This window comes from Buteo buteo, chromosome 6 (genome assembly GCF_964188355.1).
Source record: "Buteo buteo chromosome 6, bButBut1.hap1.1, whole genome shotgun sequence".
In the NCBI taxonomy this organism is placed as follows: Eukaryota; Metazoa; Chordata; class Aves; order Accipitriformes; family Accipitridae; genus Buteo; species Buteo buteo.
Genome location: NC_134176.1, coordinates 42276466 through 42283342, shown reverse-complemented (window position 1 = coordinate 42283342; position 6877 = coordinate 42276466). Strand labels below are relative to the sequence as shown.

At 50.7% G+C, this 6877-nt stretch overlaps 1 protein-coding gene across 1 annotated transcript in view; it reads left to right on the top strand.

Moving 5' to 3' along the window:
- The first annotated feature begins 250 nt into the window (after positions 1-250).
- The window catches only part of MGA (MAX dimerization protein MGA), a 65931-nt gene continuing 59304 nt past the window's right edge, over positions 251-6877 (top strand). Inside the window, exon 1 of the mRNA XM_075030683.1 lies at positions 251-591. The gene's annotated coding sequence lies outside the window, so the exon portion shown is untranslated. The remainder of the gene's footprint in view (positions 592-6877) is intronic.

Genomic DNA, 6877 nt, shown 5'->3' with positions numbered 1-6877 from the left:
CCCCCCCCCTCAGCAGCGGGGCCGTCCCGGTCGCCGGTCGCCCCTCGCCGCCGTCCCGTGACGGGACGGGGTGGGGTGGCGGGGGGGTTGGGGGGGTAACGGTCGCCCGTGCGGCCCACGCGCGAGCGGCGTGTTTCCCTCGCGCAAGGGCGGGGGAGGGGCGGGAAGGGCGTGGCCCGGCGGAGGGGAGCGGAGCGGAACTGCGTCGCCGGGCGGCCCCGGCCAATCGGCAGCGCGCCGCTGGCGGGCGTCGCGAAGGCAGCTTTAGCGCGGCCGCCGCCGGCTGCGTTCCCCCCCTCCCCCGCACCTCCCCGCCAGCGCCGCCCGCCTCCCGTAGACGGCCGCTCCGGTACTCCGCCTTTGCGGGGGCGGCCCCCCCGGCCTGCCGGCGCGGGGTGGGAAGGGGGGGGGGGTAGAAGAGGGAGGGGGCAGGAAAAACGGGAGCGGCCCACGTGACGGGCTGCTGCAGCCAATGAAGACGGCAGGAGGTTGCGCGTGGCAGGCGAAGGCCGCAGGAGCCGCGAGCGGGGCGCGTGGGCCGGGGCGTTGACTCGGCGCCCCGGGGCGCGCGGAGCCGGCGGCGGGAGGCAGGTAGGAACCGGCCGCCCCCCCCCGGGGGCGCTGCTCTGCCGTGTCCCCCCCCCCTCACCTTCCCCTTCCCTCCCCCCCCCGGTTTTGAAGTTTTATTCGAGGAGGTGGCGTGAGGTGTGCGTGTCACGTGAACGCGGCGGCCCAATCACACGTGCGCGCTCCCTCCCCTTCGGCCGCCAGGGCCGCGTTTGAGGCGAGGGGTTCCGCGGGCCCCCCTGGGCGGCCGCGGCGGGGAGAGCCGGCCGCGCTGTCCTCTCTCCTCGTCCGCCCCCGCGCCCGCTTCGCCCAGGGTGGCGGGCGGGCGGACGGATGCATGGACGGGGGGGGGGGGGGGGGCTGGGCGGTCACCTGACGGAGGGGGGGGCTTAAAGGGACCGAGCAGCCCCGCGGCTCCGCATCCGGGCTCTCCGGCCGGGAAGGGTCGGATGAGGCCCGGCCCCGAGCAGCTGCCGCCTCTCAGAGCCATCGCGCTCCCGGGGACCGTCCCCCCCGGGGGGGGGGGGGTGGGGGGCGTGGCCTGCGCCACCCGTGAGATGGGGCTGGGCTCCCCGCGCCTCGCCTCACCCCCGCCCCGGCGGGAGGGAGAACCGCTCCCGGGGACTTGCCCGCCCCTCTGCCCGCTCGGCGCCACAGAAGGGTGGCTTAGGGGGGTTTGCGGGGGGGGGGGGGTTATGGTGGCGGCTGCGCGGGGCCCCTCAGCCGGGCGCGCGGGAGGGCGGAGCGTAACGGCTCGGCGGAGCGGCCCGAGGGCGGCCGCCGGCCCGCGGCGGCGCGCGTGCGCCTCGGCACGTCGCGTGAGGCGGCCGTTGGTGCCGGGCGGGGGCAGTGCCCCCCCTCACTCCCCCCCCCCGCCGCCGTGCCACTGCCAGCGCTCGCTCGTTTACCGGCGGCTCCGCTGCCTGTGTCGCGGCGCGCCCGCCGTTATTCTGGCATCTTCCAGCTTGTCCCCCGGTGGCAGGCCGAGCGCCGCCGAGCCGAGGACGCGCCAGCGTGGCGCGGGAGGCGGCTTCGTGTGGTGGGGATTGCGCGCTCAGCCGGCCGGGGTTGTCGTTGCCGACCCCGCCGAGGGGAGCCGAATAAATAAACAACGGCGCTTTCCTGGAAGGAAGGGCGATGCGGCGCCGGTGTTGGGTTCGGTGGTTGATGGTGGCCTTAGGTACCACGGGAGTTGATAAGCGGGTTGAAAAAGGGTAAGGCGAGCTCGGTCTGTAGTTGGTAGGCGTTGAGGGTTAGCGGTTATTTCATCGGCCTGGTTAGATGGGTGGTTTCCAGTAATGCAGTTTGAGAGTCTTGCCTAGCTTCTTAAGATGTCAAAGCTTACGCGGGCACACTGCCTTATTTCTAACACGTAGAGTCCGAAGTCGTGGGTCATCTTTAATCGCACTTGATGGAGTGGGCTAGAGCCCTGAAGATTTCAAGTTGCTACAGACTTGGAAAACCGAAGGTTGTGTAAAGAAGAAGGCAGGCTGATGAATTGGTCTTGCCACTTTAAGGTGTTTTGCCCGGTGCAGCCGCTCGCTCTGCGGCTGCAGCAGCCTTTCAGTGCCCTCAGGCACAGTTCCTTGTGAGTCTGTATAGAGAACCGGAATGGGGAATTGATTCTGCTTGAAAAATGTTGCTGTGGGTGAGCGTTTTTGTGCATGTGCGTGCGTGTGTTTATGCGAGGGGAAAAAAAACCCATAGTTCTTAGGTCTGGCAGAGATGGGCAGCATTCATTCACTTACGTGTTCCATCTGGCAGCAGCTGACTGTTAACCTCACCTACGGTTTTGCTCAGTGTTGGTGCAGATGCCGTTGTGCCTGCCATGGGAGGGAAACGTGCAACTGGAGGAAACCAACGTTAGTCCCACTTTTGAATAAACTTGTTTGGTCACCTACCAGGAAAAAAAAAAGAATTATTTCTCTTTGAGCTTATGCCACTTCTTCATTTACACTCAAATCAACTAGATCATTTCTAAAGTATGTGGTTGTGTATGTTGGCTTTTTAAAACCCAATTTCCTAAGGAATGGGAAGTCCAAGACATTCTTTTTACAAACACAATGAGATGGATCTCTGCCTAGAGGAATGAGAAAGAGCTCTTATCTAAGAAAAGGCTGTTGTCTGTTTGCTGTTTCATAGACAGCAGAGGATCTACAAAAAAATTCAGCCATGGTATGCACATAGGAAACAGTGCCATTAGCTGTGACACCAGCAAGGCTTACTTGATGTCTTGTTCTTCCATAATTAAGGGTGTGGTGTGGCATGTGTTTTATTGGTTTGGGTTTTTGGTTTGGTTTTTTTCTTTTTGGTGTGTGTGCTGTTGTGTTTTTTTTTTAATACTGGGTGACTTTAGAACAAAGAATCGGATGATGGTGGTGGAGCTGCTCTTCTCTCTCCACAGAAAGATGGAATGTGCTTTTCACTGTTGGATTCTGGCTGGTTTTAGTACCTATGATAAATCCTTGATATGTCCTTTTCTGAACTGGATAAGGAAGAATGCGGTGAGAATGATATGGGTGAGAAGAACGATGAAGGCTTTTCGTGAGAAGAAAGCAACCAGAAGAAAGCCTGCCCTTTTTTTTAAATCAAGCCCAAACCAGAAAGGCAATAAGGGATGTGAACAGCATAAAAGGCAGAAAATGTATGTGGGTGCCAGATAAAACATATCTACAATAAAAACGTTTGCATTCATTGCTACAGTCGCTATTGTCAGGAAAAGCCAATTTGGAGAGTGACAAGATGGTGACCTAATTACTGTTAAACAAATACTTGTGATGATGGAATTGTGCTGGTTTGCTAACTCTTGCAGTACAGCGCTTTCTGCTAATATGGTGTGGTCTGCCTGACCACATGGTAAGTCAGTAAGTCAATAATGAAGATGGATATAAACCTGGAACCCATCACCAACAGTCTGGTACTTTCCTTTTCACCATAACTTAAGAGGGGAATAGAGGTTCCCTGGCAGCTCTAACTTGATGAGCCATTGGTGACTCTGTAGCAATGAGTATTGCTATAAGACAACAGCTGAATAAGTAGGATAGTCCTGAGCTCAGGTGAGGGCTTTTTGACTTGCCTGACTTGTTTTGCTAAATTTTCTTACTTTTTGCTCTCATTTTTTTTTTTTCTATGATGTGGACAGGTTCCCCAGCCGAAGATTCATATATGTGATAAATGTTCCTCATGATGGCCATAAACGGACTGAAATTCATCAAAATGGTGTTATTCCTGCTGATTATGGCATGTTTCTGCCAGTGTTGTGTGGCAAAAAGCATGGGAAGCTGTTTTATTCTTTCATTTTGTAATCTTCAGTAGTTGAAATGATAGTATATTGAAAAAATGCAGCAATTGTTGAATGTATGAGTAGTGGGCATATCAACGACTTTCTGATAAAATATGGAAAGTAAAATACGTTATTTTAAATGCTGAAATACTTGTTGAGTTATTGAAACATGTTGTATACAGATGGAAAAAAAAGCAATTATTTGTAGTGAACTCTGGCTTTTCTCCCTGCCCTCTCACCAGGAGTTCATACTTTGCAAAATGGAAACACACAGTCCATTTATATAATCTTCAGTGTTTGGGGAGATTTCTGTACTTGCCAAAAGTTCAGGTGACTCTTGGGAGATGGATAATATTGTACACTGTACATTGCAGGATTAATGCTGCTAAACAAAGCACCAACTTTATGGGGGACTGAAAGTTCGGACTCTTGTGGCAAAGTATTAGCGTTGGAGAGGTGAGGGAGGTATTTCCCTCCTCCTCCCCCCACCAAGTGTGGGGTGTAGCTGACAGTTGATGAAGCACTTCCTGAACTACCACCTATTCATCCTGCAATAGTCAGGGCTCTGAGTGTTAAGTGAATTTGGTTTTGGTATAAAGTAATGCTCTGGGCTGAAATCTGATGTTGCACAAGCTGTGTCATACTTGCTGTAGGGATAGTGCGTTCTATGTGTGGCTGGAGCATGCGTTTTAGCATGTTTGCATCAGCAAGAAAACCTAAATCTGGAAAAGCAGATTTCTTGCTCTTCCCCCCCCCCCCCAGTCCATTTCTTGCAATAAATTTTTTTATCTCACACTTTTTAGCTAGATTCTGCCGCTGCTTACACCTTTAGTCATCTTCCCATTGGATTATATTTCCTCACTATAGCTAAAGAAAGAACTTAAGTTACTTCTCCATCACAAATAAAATGATGTAAACTTTTTTTTTTTAAAGTAGATTTGGGGTGGGATTCTGTTGTCTAAGGACGGGGTCTGGAGCTGTCATAGATGCTGCAAGTTATTAGAGACATCTGTGTAGAGCAAACATTAAACTCTGGGAGGCCAACACTCTTCTGGAGAAGCAGTCAGAGGCCAGTGGGGCCGGTTGTGGTATAGAAAATGGGACTAGATACCTTTTTATAGGCACCCTAATCCAACCCCAGAGTTTCAGAATTAACAGACCTTTTCTTGAGGCGCTGCTGTGTTAATCATTCTCCAAAGTGGCAAAACATTGGCTAAAGAAAGTATGATTTTGTATTTTAACCCTTCTAGTGTGCACATTGGACAACACTACTGACTATAACATCACTCAATTTTCAGGTGTTTGAAATATTTATTTATTTACTTATTTAAATGGCCCAAACTTGGGACTTTGTATGATTGTCAGGGCTGCCTCGTTGTAGTTAGTAATAAACTTGTAGACTAGGTTCTGCTGACTGACTGCTGCTGTGGCTGTATTACACTGGCACAGTTGGTTTTGATAGCTGCTTTCAGCTAGTGAGTCTAGTTTCAGCTAGTGCTCGTTTTTAGCTAGTGAATTTGAGAGCTGAAAGCCTCCTTTATGCTCCAGTAGTGGTGTCTTTCAAAGTATACTGTATGACAGAAATGTCCTGTCATGTATCTACTTGTGTAGTAGAGATCTTTGTATTGGAACTGAAAAGGGGATTGCTAACAAAAAATGTAATTGGCAACTCTTTTATGTTTTCCACAGGTTGGCAACTGTTATATTCTGCTTACCTATGTCTGCAACATGTGTTGCTCTTCCACATACAGATCTTTAGGAAGGCCTGGGCCTTGTGACCCTCCAGCTCGTGATCTGTTACTGAATCTTTACTGAATCTTTTTTGGTTTTTTTGGAGACAGGTTAGAAATAAGAGTGGCTGAAGAACAGTTTTTTGTTACAGCTCCAACTAGCAATCTCTGGGCTGCTGGGTGGTGAAAGTTACAGGTTCCATGTTACTTGTAGTGTGTAGGCTTGAACTGCCGCTTTATGCTTGTAGTCATTACTGAAAGAATGTGATTTACTGGGTGCTGGAATACAGTTTGTAAAGGTTGTAGTTCATACTTTCAAGGTGCTGCAAAGCAGGGAGTATGTCTGAAAGAAGCATTTTGGGGATGAGGGTACTCCTTGGTAGTGAACTTCAGCATTTCAAATATGACCATCATGTTACTGGTTAGTATAGGGTAACTCTGGTCATGGAGGGCAGTATTTAGCTGGTGCAAACCAGTTCATTTCTATGCTGCCAATTGGTGTTTAGCACAAACGAGGTCTTAAAACTGGTCTTTATACTGCTCTAAATGGGATGTAGTTCTTTATTGCAGTACTCCTGTTTCTTGTTAGCTATAAGCTGCTCAGAACCGGCTTACTTAGTCTGGTAGGAATCTGTGGTACTGCTGTGACTTCTACAGGTGAATCTGTTCTCCTGATAAACAAGAGGTTCTGCTTTTGCTGCAGGCAAGGGTTTCTACCTATGCTAGGTAAAATGGTGGCAAAATCCCTTGCAATATCAACAGCCCCTGGTGTTGCTTCTCTTATCATCGCTGGAATATGTGGCATGTGGGCCATGAACGTGGCACTGTCTGCTATTCAGTTCCGCACAGCTGCTCTTAGTCGCACAAATGGCCCTCTTGCTGAAGAAAAAGTACTTATTTCTATATTGTCACTGTTCAGAAACATATTGCTTAATACAAAATAGAGTGTTAATGTATCCTGTGGCCCTAAAACTTGATGACTGCTATACCTAATACGTGATTGCTGTAGGTATAAAATGACTGGTCCTGATCAATCTTGGACAATGTGGCTTAGTTTTTTAATTGGTGTAATTATTTCTGATTGAGTTTAAGGGAAAAATACTGTGCTGGATCTGACACCTTGAGGCTGCTGCAGCTCTGTGCCCCCAGGTATAACCAGTAGCGAGGCTGAAAATGTATTCTGGGTAGACACAAGCACATAGAGCACATGCATACATGACATGCACATGTATACATATGTGGCCACACGGATCAGGCAGACACAGAGATACAGGAACACAGCAGCAACAGCCTTATC